At 36.0% G+C, this 13,139-nt stretch overlaps 1 long non-coding RNA gene across 2 annotated transcripts in view; it reads left to right on the top strand.

Moving 5' to 3' along the window:
• LOC118659993 overlaps positions 1-13,139 on the top strand; it is a 49,705-nt gene that overhangs the window by 7,736 nt on the left and 28,830 nt on the right. For both annotated transcript variants that reach the window (XR_004968776.1, XR_004968775.1), the window contains exon 3: positions 6,198-6,277. This is a non-coding gene — a long non-coding RNA (uncharacterized LOC118659993). The remainder of the gene's footprint in view (positions 1-6,197; positions 6,278-13,139) is intronic.

Below are 13,139 nucleotides of genomic sequence, written 5' to 3'. Positions count from 1 at the left end.
CTCTTAGAAAGAGACGGTAAGGGAATAGAGTTCAGAGCAGAAGTTCAAGCCCATTGGGGATTTGGCTCTTGGGTCCTAGTAGTTCCTGGGTGTAGATTGTATTGATGTAAGTGAATTAATGAATGCATTATTAAATAAACATGTAAGTGAATGAAGACAAAGAGGATCAAATATGGATCATTTATGAGAGAGTATCACGAAAGAAGAATTATTAGTGGTTATTTGTTTACAGTGAGTTGCCATCTCCCAGGTAAGAGCTGTCCTCCCCTTTGGAGCACATGCACGTAAGGGTCCCTGTTGCCATTCTGGGCCGATGGGAGGCGGTCGATTGTTGGTGTTACTTAGAAGGAAAGAACGTTTACATAAGCAAGTGATTACTTCGCTCACCAGTGAGAAAGAAGCAAGCATGGGCCAGGGTTGAGGATGTGTTCTGTGACACCAGACTGCCTTAATCTAATTGTGTGTGCTGAATTCATTTAAGAAAAAAAAAGGAAAAGGGATATAGTCAGTGATTTCTGTGGGTAAGGAGCCTGTGGACAGTTGTTAGTATTTCTGGTATCCAAGTATAGGGTCTATAGATTCTTGGTAATTGTATACTTTTATTAGCTATTGAATAATATGATGATATCTCAAACAGTTACCTAAAAGAGGGCAAACAATGGATAGTGTGAAGCATATCATGTGAAAGAAGGTAGACGAACCCTGCCATACCCGATGATGTCCACGTGTAGAATGTGGGACCTAGTTTGTTTTTTTGTTTTTGTTTTCAGCGGTTCTCAACCTGTGGGTCGCGGACAATGAAAATACATCCTGCATATTCGATATTTACATTACGATTCATAACAGTAGCAAAATTACAGTTACAAAGTAGCAACGAAAATAATTTTATGGTTGGGGGCCACCACAACATGAGGAACTCTATTAAAGGGTCGTGGCATTAGGAAGGTTGAGAACCACTGGATTAAGTAGAGACACGTACATATAATAATAGTTTTTCAGTTCCAGGTTTCATTTGGAGAGTTTTTATTATTTTGTATATAATTTTATTATGTTTATATTTTATATAGTATATTTTATATATCACACATAATACATATTTTTAGAAAAATGATGATCAAATTATACAGGTTGGCAAAAGTAGGTTTAAAATTGTATGGAAAAATAATACAATAATTAATAAATAATAATACAAGTATAAACTTTGTTTCTTGTACTCACAACTGTAAGCCCACTTTTGCTCCACCCTGTATTTCATATTATATATAATGTAATGATGATCAAATATAATATATATATTTTTAGAAAAAATAGATGATCAAATTATTTCATTAATAATTAAATCAATGAAAGAAGTTAATCAAGTCCATAAAATGAGGTAAAGCTAGTTTTATTCATGAGACTTTGCCATGATAGTAGGTTTTAAATGTCTCTAATTCTGCACAAGTGAAATGACTATGAGTAGGGGTTATTTGGCCATGCGATCTGTGATAGTTACCAGCCTAATGTATGAGTTGGATGTTGGATTGAATGATGCTTACTTACTATATTGCTCAAAATTAAAAATAAGATAATCTGATAAATAAAAGGAATGCAATTTTCACACTAATAATGATAGTGAATATGATTCAGGTTGATGATTGATCTGGAGCACAAAAGTCGTGTCTACTTAAAATATCTAATACAGACTGTCTGGAATTGGCTTGCCAGTACGCACACACTACAACCAACTCAATCATTCTCTATTGGGGATGAGTATAAGTTACTGCCAGAGTTCATGTTCTTGGTTTGGGGAGTTTGTTCATGTGTTTTAAAGGAAGTATCTTAAGTAATTGGAGAGATATATATCTATATAGATACATATTTACAGGGTGGGGCAAAAGTAGGTTTATAGGTGTTAGCATGGAAAATAATACGGTAATTAATAAATACTAATACACAAATAAACTCTGTGTTTCATAGACTCACAACTGTAAATCTACTTTTGCCTCACCCTGTCTATCTCAAACCTTGGTTCATATCATAATCTCATTCATGGCCAGTGATGTTTTTATAAAAACACATAAAATAACAAAGCACCAACCATTGACAAAGGATGGGACTATAGTATGAACCAAGGCTCCATGATTAATGATTTTGGGGCCACAAAAATGTATTGAGGCATCCCTCGTGGCAAAGATGGAGGCTGTTGACTTGTTGAGGGTGGAGAACACAGGAAGATGGAGAAAGTTACATGGTTTCATTTGTGAGCGGTGACTCCTGCTTGTTCATGCTGCCATCTGCACGATGTGGACACATTAAAGAGACAAGCAGAAACCTGTTGTCACTATGACATTGAGATGAAGCAGAGCTGTTGGTCCATCCATATAGGCAACCTAGAGGGCAGTGAAAAAAGGCACTCAGCTCTGTGGGACAAGTAGGAATAGACTTGTCTTTCCATAGTCATTCATCTTGTTCTTGGCATTTGTGATTCCTGGATATTGGCTGTATTTCAAAGTATGCATGTGAACATGATCCAGAAAGGAAGACATGAAAGAAGAAATCAACAATGCCAAGTCTGAATCAATGACGAGTGTCCTGAGGTGTTTGAATTAAGGATTTTGGTTAAACTCTATAGGTCCGAGGTCATTACAAGATAATATCTAGTTATTTCTTTCGTGGGTACAAAAAGGGAGGATTCAGGACCCTTTTCTTGGGTTATTTTTTTGTTATACATGAAATAATAAGTAAGGAAAGAAATGAAAGAATGAATGAAGACCAGGAAAGTCGCACATTGTTTAATTATGAGAATATGTTTTGAAACATTTCTGAAGCAGTGAGATCTAGGCAAAGAAATAGATCAAGGTTTTACCACTTTCGGAGGAGCAAATAGACAGGTTTGTTGTTATTATGGAATGATGGTGGATTGCTGGTGTTTATTTTATTAAGAAAAGGTCAGACATGTTAGCATAAACAATTATCTATTTTAAAAAAATAGAACAATCACAGACCAATGATGAGAATATGTCCTATGATAAGAATAATGATTAATTTAAGATAGTTTACTGTGAGCATACGATCACATGCTAATATTATTCAAATTTTTTGTATAATGAGTTACAATTATATTACCTAATTATATATTGTTATAAGTGAATGAATACATTCATATTTCACTTAAGAGATGAAAAGCACATAGCAGTAAGGAGTCTTATGATGAAATAAGGATAATGATTACCTTGTTTTATACAACTGACATCCATATTTTTTAAATACCCAGGGTTTTTTATTTTGCATAATGTGTATGTAGACAGCTGCACATAATAGCACGTATTGTAGTTCTGGTTTGCTGCCTATTTTACCATTTTGCCTTTTCTTTATGTAGTGAACCGTTGGTGAAATTATTCTGTGAGTATTTAGATGTATGAATGAATTAATGAATACAGTAAGTAGAGTTAGGCATAGGCCATTGTTAAGAGTATGCTATGAGAGAAGGATTTACATTCATGCAGTCAAGAAAGATCCATTAAAAAGGACAATTAAGCCTTTACCTATGTAAAGCATTTGGACATATTTATAATAGTCATAGTTCTGACTTGTGGGTTAGATGGTGAATTTAGTGATATTCAATATATTGTTTAAGATTAAAATTAAATTATTTAGTAAATAAAAATAGTGATATTCTTGGGCTAAAGACATGAACTTTTATGTCTAATTTATGTCTGAGTTTTATGTCTAATTTATAACTCTACAAAAATATTCTTAAAAATACTTAAATTTATGTTTTTTTCACTATTTAAAAGCCTGCTTAAACACAGAGATTATTATCCAAAATCTTCACTATTTGTTATGATTTAATTAGCTGTGGAATGTTCTGCATTCCCTTATAACAACATAGCAATATCAATGGTGTGCTAACCTTTATCCATTCATAGGTTCACTTCCCAAAGCCCTGGATGAGAGTCCTGAATACCCTGTCCACATGTCCATGGCCCAGCCACATAAGAAGGATAAATAGTGCCCAGCCAGTGTAACTCAGTGGTTGACTGAGGACCTATAAACCAGTTAGTCAGGGTTTGATTCCTGGTCATGTCTCATGCCCAGGTTGGGGGCTTGATCCCCAGTGGTGGGCGTGTGGGTGGTAGCTGATCAATAATTCTCTCTCATCATTGATGTTTCTATCATACTTTCCCTCTCCCTTTCTCTCTGAAATCAATAAAAATATATTTAAGCTCTAGCCAGTTTGGCTCAGTGGATAGAGTGCGGCCTGCGGACTGAAGGGTCCCAGGTTCCATTTCAGTCAAGGGCACATGCCCATGTTATGGGCTCAATCCCCAGTTGGGTACGTGCAGGAGGCAGTGGATCAATCATTTTCTCTCATCATTGATGTTTCTCTCTCTCTCTCTCTTTCTCTCCCTCTTCCTTCCTCCCTGAAATCAATACAAATATATATATATATAAATAATGTGTTTGTTTTTTTTTAAAGAAAGGATAAATACTGTGGAGAGTAACATTTAAAGTTTATATACTTGTTTAGGGGAACTTGTTCATGGGTGTCCACTGAAATATTTCAAAGAATGCTGTACATCTTTAATAAACTGAGGGTGGCCATATAATGATGGAGATAGATTATGAACCATAGATAGAAAGATTAATTCTATTCTTCACATGTGATGACTCCTTAAAAAAGATGGAAGATGTTTCATACATTTCCAGGTATCTTTGCTGCTCTCATTCCTGTTTACATACAGCTGATTTCATCATTTTAACTTGAAAAAGATCTCAGTGAGAGGGAGCACTTAGGTGCTACACTGAGACCATTGCGAAAAGGGACCTAATGTACAAGCTCCATGGACATGAGCCTATGGATAGATCCTAGAAATGTCCAAGAATCTTGTTTTTGACACTTTGTGATTTATAGGCAATGATTATATTTTTACTGGATCAGTGAGTGAATCAGTAAACAAAGGGCTGAAGTGCCAAAGGGAAGGAATGCAAAGCTTGGGCCAGTGATGCCTCCTGGAGTGGGGGTTGAGTCTGAATCCAAAATTCTGAAATCTGTGGACTGTTGCAAAAGAGATAAGGTGAACTGTTTGGGAATTGAACTCATGAATGATAAAGAAATATGTAAAGGAAGAAAAATAGGGAGGGCCACCCAGGGACTAATAATATGAAATTATGTAATTTTTATTAGTGCATATTTGAAACACTGGGCTTCTTAGATAAATAGATCAAAACCCCAAACCCTCCATAACAACAATATGGATAGATATACCTAAGAATTTGTGTTGCTGTTTTGGGTGTTTGAAGTGTTGTTTTAATTAGAAAACGACAGTAAGTTTACATAAATTAACAATTGCTTAAATAATTGTCTTATTGAGAGAGGGCTAAACATAAACCAATATTATGAAGGTGTTATATGACCAGAATTATGATTAATCTAACTCTATTCGCCCTGAGTTTTTTTTTAAATTTTTTTTAAAATTAAAGAGGATATGGTCAGTTATGTGGCTGGGCCATGGGCATGAGGACAGGGTATTCAGGGCTCTCATCCAGGGCCTGGGGAAGTGAACTCATGAATGGATAAAGGTTAGCATACCATTGATATTGATATGTTATTATAAAGGAATGAAGAAGTGCATTTATTTATAGATGACTTATTATAAGGAAGGCTGAGTAAGGGCCAATGAGGAACATGTATTATGAACCAAAGATGATGATTACCCAAATGTTTTCCAGATAAAGAAATAGAACTCAAGGTTCCCCCCCGCTTTGACTAAAGTACACATAGAAAGTTGCATGGAGAAATTCTTTAAAAAATGGGCAGATCATTAATTTACTTCATGCATAATTATATACATGAATAAATAATCACTAGACATATAAATCAGAAAAATGTGTGCATCATTGGTGAGACTATGCTGAAAAAAATTTGCATTTATCCAATTTTGCACAGGTGGGGTCCACTCAAAGCAGTCACTGAGCTGTGAAATTATGAATTCGGAGTATGTAGGCAGATTCTTGTGAAATATAAACGTTCTTATCCTCAGGCTCATTGAATTATTAAAAAATAAAAATTAGATAAGTCAATAAAATAAGGTGTATAATTCTTGCGCAATGATGAGTGTAGGAAATGCACCAAGTTTATAATTAATCTAATACTGCAAGACTGACTTCCATTAAAAAGTATCTAACTATAGGCTGTTTCTTTCTTTTGAAAGTTTGCATTGTTCCCATTTGAACACACCACCGATGATCTCATCATTCTCTGAGGCTCACGCTCCTGGCTTTTACAAACTGGGTAAGGAGAGAAGAAACTGGTGTAAGTACCAACAGCTTGCTTTCTTGACTTGGGAATTTGGTTTCTGGATGTCACTTGAATTTCTCAATGTAATAAGTGAATGTATTAATAAATAAAACCAAAAACACCAGCATAGACCCGAATTGGGGTTTCTGGTTCGTCTGATTCAGTACTACTAAAATTCAGTAAGAAAGACGAAAGCTGTCATTCATCTTCAGGGCTGCCTCGCATTGTGTTTTATTTTTGCATTGCGATTCATTTAAGTGCTTCTCCATTGATAAAGATTTAGGCTAATTCCCTGTGGAAGAACACATAGGAAGATGGACAAAATTGTTAGTGTTCTAGTTTGAAGTACGTTTATGATGCAAAATGGTTATTCATTGCATCGCCTTGATATGAAAAGGAGCCAAGCATGGGTCAGTGGAACTGATATGAAGCAAAGATGTTGATTAATTTATATGTGCAGAAAGCGCGCGCGCGCGCGCGCACACACACACACACACACACACACACACACACACACATACACTGCAAAGAATTCCCTCACCTACTAACGCTGTGGGATATGGGCATTTGGCAGTTATTAGTGATCCTTAAGGATGTTGTTTTTGGGCTTTTTGATTCATGAGTTTTGATTGTATTATTGTTGGTGAATTGATGAATAAAGGAATATATCATGTCAAAATAAAGGAAGAAAAAGATGTCCAGTATAAACCAATGATGAGTATTCTGAGATGTATGAATCCAGGCTTTTGATTAAGCTCTGTAACTTTGGGATCTGTTACAAAAGAGAAATGTCGTTATTTTCTCTGAGGGGAAGGGATCACTGAAAAAGTTAGGAGTATAAGGCCTGGCTTGTGAGCTTTAGTTCTCAGTGTCTGTGAGATGTATCATAAGTGAAGCAATGCAAGGATAAAAAGGTGTCAATGCACATGGCCAAGAAACAACGGTTATCACCATTACTTTATTGTTTCTTGAAGCACCGAGTTTCATAATCTAAATAGACCAAGTCTCTCTTAGTGAGTCCCATAAAGGGCATATCCTATTCCATGAGAGTCCATGTTAGTTTGGATTGGTGGTGGGTTGCTGGTTGTTGGTTTTATTTTAAAAAGGAACAAATCACTTACGTGAAAAATAATTGTTCAAATAAGTGCCTGATCGAAAGAAGACCAACATGGACTCCTGTCAAGAGTATGATAGTAGGTATCATCAGATCAGTTCTGTTTACTGGCTATACTTAAAAAACAAAAAAGGATCTAGCAGATTGTATATATCTGGACAGTGAGCATACAGGCAGATATTGAATTAGTCAAAGTTATTGTCCCGTATCTTGAATGTATTGTTAAAAGTGAATGAATGAATGAATGAATGAGTTCATATTTTGGTCAATTATTTAAAGTATTATTCAGTAGATGATTGAATAAAGAAGTAGGACATAAGAGCATCAGCCTGTGGACTGAAGGGTCCCAGGTTCGATTCTGGCCAAGGGCACATGCCTGGGTTGCGGGCTCCATCCCCAATGTGGGGTGTGCAGGAGGCAGCCAATCAATGATTCTCTCTCATCATTGATGTTTCTATCTCTCTCCTTCTCCCTTCCTCTGAAATCAATAAAGAAATAAAAAAAAGAAGTAGTACATATATACAATGGAATACTACTCACAATGGAAGACTGTTCAGCCATAAAAAAGATGAAATACTGCCAATTGTCACAACATGATGGATCTTGAGAATGACATGCTAAGTGAAATAAGTCAGAAAAAATTAAGGACCATATTGCTTTCACTCATATGTGGGATATGAAACTGAAAGCAACAAATGAACACATAAGAAAAACAAGCAAAAACACATGGACACAGATAACAGTATGGTGGTTACCAGAGGGAAGGGGGTGAGGGCATTATAAGGTAAAGGGAGTCAAGTATATGGTGACCGAAGAAGATTTCACTTTGGGTCTTGAGCACATAATGCAATATACAGATGATGTATTACAGAATTGTACCTTTGAAGCCTATATAATCTTATTAACCAATATTACTTCAATAAATTAAAAAAAAGAAAAAAGGAAAGGGGGCAGAGTAAGGGTCAGTGAGGAGTAGGTGTCATGAAATTACTAAATCATTTTAGATGAAGAAAAATAGATTAGAATTCCCTCCCTTTGGACAAAGTGCTTGTCAGCTGTTGTATGAAATGGTATTTCAGTTGTGGATTACTGGTAGGTTTTACTCTTTTTCGTTAAAAAAAAAAAGGAATAATCTCATGAATAAAATAGATCCAGAAACATAGAAGCATAGAACAAATTGAGGAATTTAAGAGGGAAGCGGGGTGGGGAGGGTGGGTGGGTGAGAAGAGATCAACCAAAGAACTTGTACGCATATATGGACCAACAATAGGGTGGTGAAGGCTTGGGACCGGGGGCAGTGGAGGCCTAGAAGAGGTCCATGGGGGGAAAACGAGGTGGGGGAAGAATAAATGATCAAATTATTCTTTGAGTAATTATATGAGAGAAAAACAAGTGAGTAAATGTATTGATTAGGGTAAATCTTGCACCAATTCTTCATTGCATACTCTAAGCAACTTGTGAATATAGTCCTTAAAAAGATTAATGAGGCTGTGAACTCTGTGGCCTGAAAATAAGTATAGAGATAGATAGTAGCACTAGTTACGTTTATCACTCTTGTGTTGGGCGGTACATTTAACAGTGTTTATGACAGGAATTAAAAATCAAATAGTAAATTTATACATACATAAATAGTAGAGTCATTTTTCAAAAAATTAAAATTAATTTTATTGTTGACAGTATTACATCATATGGTATTAGTCTTTCTGTGACCGACATACTTCACTTAGCAAAATATACCCTCTAGGTCCATCCATGTTGTCACAAATTGTAAGATTCTTTTTTTCTGGCCAAGTAATATTCCCCTGTATGTATGTACCACCTCTTCTTTATTCACTCATCTATTAATGGGCACTTGGGCTGCTGCTATATGTTGGCTCTTGTAAATAATGCCACATTAAGTATAGGGGTGCATATATCTTATCAAAGTAGTGCTTTGTATTTTTTCAGCGATATACCCAGAAGTAGAATGGCTGGGTCAGAAGGTAGTTCTATTTTTAATTTTTTTAGGAACCTCCACACTGTTTTTCATAGTGGATTTGCATTCCCACCAACAGTGCATGAGGGTTCCTTCTTCTCCATATCCTCACCAACACTTATTATTTGTTGATTTATTGATCATAGCTATTCTGACAGGTGTGAGGTGACCCCATGGTGGTTTTAATTTCCATTTCTCTAATCATTAGTGACATTGAGTACCTTTTCGTATGTTTGTTGGCCATCTGTATGTCCTCTTTGAAGAAGTGTCTTATTGAGGTTCTCTGGCCATTTTTCATTGGATTATTTGTTAGTTTTTTGGCATTGAGTTGTATGAGTTCTTTATAAATTTTGGATATTAACCGTTTATTAGATGTACCATTACTGAAGATTTTCTCCCATGTAGGTTGTCATTTTATTTTTTTTGCTGGTTTCCCTTGCTGGGCAAAACCTTTTTAGTTTGAGATAGTCCCATGTTTATTTTTTATTTTTTCTGTTTCCTCGTGTGAGGAGATGTATCAGACAAAAATATTACTAAGAGAAATGTCAGACAGTTTACTGCCTATGTTTTCTTCTAGTAGTTTTAATGGTTTTTGAGTTTTACTTTTAGGTCTTTAATTAATTTTGAGTTTTTTATTATTATTTTTGTATAAGAAGGTGGTCCAGTTTCATTTTTTTCATCCAATTTACCAACTTCATTTATTGAATAGGTTATCTTTGCCCCATGGTATGTTCTTGCCCCCTTTGACATATATTAAATTGACCATATAGGCGTGGGTTTATTTCTGAGCTTTCTGTTCTGTTCCATTGATCTATGTATCTATTTTTATGCCAGTATTATGCTGTTTTGATTACTATAGCCTTGTAGTATAGTTTGATATCAGGTAGACTGATACCTCCAACTTTGTTTTCCTTTCTCAAGGTTGCCTTGGCTTGCAGTTAGGATTGTTGATGGGTTGATCATGTGCTTTCTCTGGAAAAGTAAATTGATGTTAAAATTATTCATGAGCATAACAATAAGAGAATAAATAAAACAATGAATGAATAAATACAAAAGGTAGGATCTAATATGGACTATTGGCAAAATTATCCCCTGAAAAAAAGTATTTAAATTTATCCAGTCCTGCACAAATGACATCCACTATTAGGAAAATGTTCTATATTCTTACTATGTGGTTAGAGACTCCAGAGATGGATACTGGTAATAGTCATGTTATGTTCTTGTTTGTGTTGGGTATTAGATAAAGTCTGTAAAAAAGATGTCAGGCCATTCTGGGGCCATTGATTAAAATGTAGCATGAGTTAAGGTTTATGACTAATCTTGTACAGGCTTACTAATTAATATACTTTGGAAAATTTAAGTGTAGACTTTTATATTCTTTTCAAAATCTGCTTTCATGCCACATATTAGATACATCATACCTGACTTAATTATTCTTCATTGGTAAAAGTCTTGGCTATCATTTCTGTGGATAAAAAGCCTTGAAACCGATTTACGTAACAAAGTTCAGACTTCATGTTCTTGATTTGGGGTGGGGGTGTAGTTTATGGGTTTTCATATTTCAGAAAAAGAAATGAGTATCTATTTAAAGAAAATAAAAGCACCAGTTATTAACCGAGTATAGTTATGTATTAAGAACAAAAACAAAGTTAGATTATTCCGATTCAACAGAAGTGAGCCTGTCAAGGAAAATAAGATTCAGGTTCATTTCTATCACTTTCCGAGTTGGTTCCTATTAGTCACCTGGCTATTGACGTTCCCGGCAGGGGGAACCTTTTTCTCTGCCAAGGACCATTTGGATATTTATAACATCATTCGCGGTCCATACAATACTATCAAACTTAAAAACGAGCCTGCTATATTTGGTCAAGCATTTAATGAACTCATCCCTAGCGCATTGGCAGGACCAGACCAAATGATTTCTCGGGGCTTATATGGTCCCCCACCCCTGCTTTAAGGGGAGAGCGTAAGAAGATGGTTGATAGTGTCAGGGGTCTTGTTCTGGGGTAAGATGCTGGGTTCATGGTGAGTGTTGTACCATATTTAAAACATGGACAAATTAAACAAAAAGGATTAAATATGGATCAGCAATGAGTTCCGGATTTCTAAGCAGCAAGGGATTTAATTATGCATCATGTGACAAAGAGATTCATCTGTCGATGTTAGCCATTTCGAAGTACTTATTGTGATTTGGGGGATTTTACGTGCCAATTCTGTTATTGTTAGTGAATCAATGAATGAATCAATAAATAAACGTGGAAATGAATGAAGGAAAAGAGTGCCAAGCCTAACTAAACCAATGATGAGCGCCCTGGGGGTCTGGATTAAGGATGTTGATTAAGCCGGATAGCTGTGAGATCCATTAGGAAAAGAAAATTACCCTATTATCTCCGTGGGAAATGAGCTCACAGCAGAAGTTAGCAAGTGTCAGATCCTATTTTTGCTCTATTAAAGTTCTTGAGCATAGATTATACTTTAATAAGTAAATTAATACGTGAATGAAAGCATAAAATATGTACATTATGGAGGGCCTTGATTGGAACAATGATGAGAGTATGTAATGAAATAAGTAACAGGACTAATACAGTTTGGAAGTGTTGCATTCCAGCAAAGTACATAGATCAAGGCTCTGACACTTTGGGGTAGGGAACATTAGAAGACAGCTGTATCGAGGGTCCATGTTGCTGCTGATGGGTAGCAGCCGATTTTTTGGATGTTGCCTCCTTTTAAAAAAGACTTTACTTTTTAGAACAGTTTTATGTTCACGATCAAATTGAGTAGAACGTTCAGAGAATTTCCATAATCCCTCTGACTCCATACATGTACAGCCTTCCCCGTTATCAGCATCCTCCACCAGAAGGTACACTTTGTGATAATTGATGAACCTGCTTGGACATGTCATTATCATCCGAAGTCCAGAGTTTACATTAGGGTTCACTCTTGTTTGTAAATCCAATGACCCGAGACAAATGTATAATGACATGTATCCATCATTACAGTATCATACAGAATATTTCACTGCCCTAAAAATCCCCTGGGCTCTGCCTGTCCATTCCCCTTTCCCTCTATCCCTGGCAGCCGCGAATCCTTTCATTGCCGCCAGTTTTGCTTTTCCAGAATGTCATCTGGTTGGAATCCTCCAGGATGTAGCCCTTTCAGACTGGCTTCTCTCACTGGGTAATAGGCATTTCGGTTTCCTCCATGCCTTTCCATGGCCTGATTGCCCGCTTCTGTTAGCGGCTGGGTAACCTTCCATGGGCTGGAAGGAACAGTTTACCCAGCCACCTGCTGAAGGATATCTTGGTTGCTTTCAGGTTTTGGTAATTATGAATAAAGCTGCTATAAACATTGATGTGCAAGGTTTTGTGTGGACATAAGTTTTCACCTTCTTTTGGGTAAATACCTAGGAGTACAATTGTTAGATTGTCTGGTAAGAATACGTCTAGTTTTGTAAGAAACAGCCACGCACCTAGCTGCACCTCACTGTTGTTGGAATTTGATGACATCGGAAGTGGAGCATCTTTTCATATGCTTACCTGCCATTTGCGTATCTTCATTGGCACTGTGTCTGTTAAGGTCGTTGGCTCACTTTTTAATTGGGTTGTTTGTTTTTTATTGTTGATTTTAGATGATACGAATAACCATCCTTTAATGGATGTATCTTTTGCAAATATTTTTCTCAGTCTGTAGCTTGTATTTTTGTTCTCTTGGCAGTTTTTTTTTTCTTTTGCATATAAGAAACTCTTAATTTTAATTAAGTCCAGTTT

This window comes from Myotis myotis, unplaced genomic scaffold, assembly GCF_014108235.1.
Source record: "Myotis myotis isolate mMyoMyo1 unplaced genomic scaffold, mMyoMyo1.p scaffold_m19_p_1, whole genome shotgun sequence".
In the NCBI taxonomy this organism is placed as follows: domain Eukaryota; kingdom Metazoa; phylum Chordata; class Mammalia; order Chiroptera; family Vespertilionidae; genus Myotis; species Myotis myotis.
The sequence above is the reverse complement of the archived record's forward strand: the minus strand, read 5'-3'. Positions and strand labels throughout refer to the sequence as shown.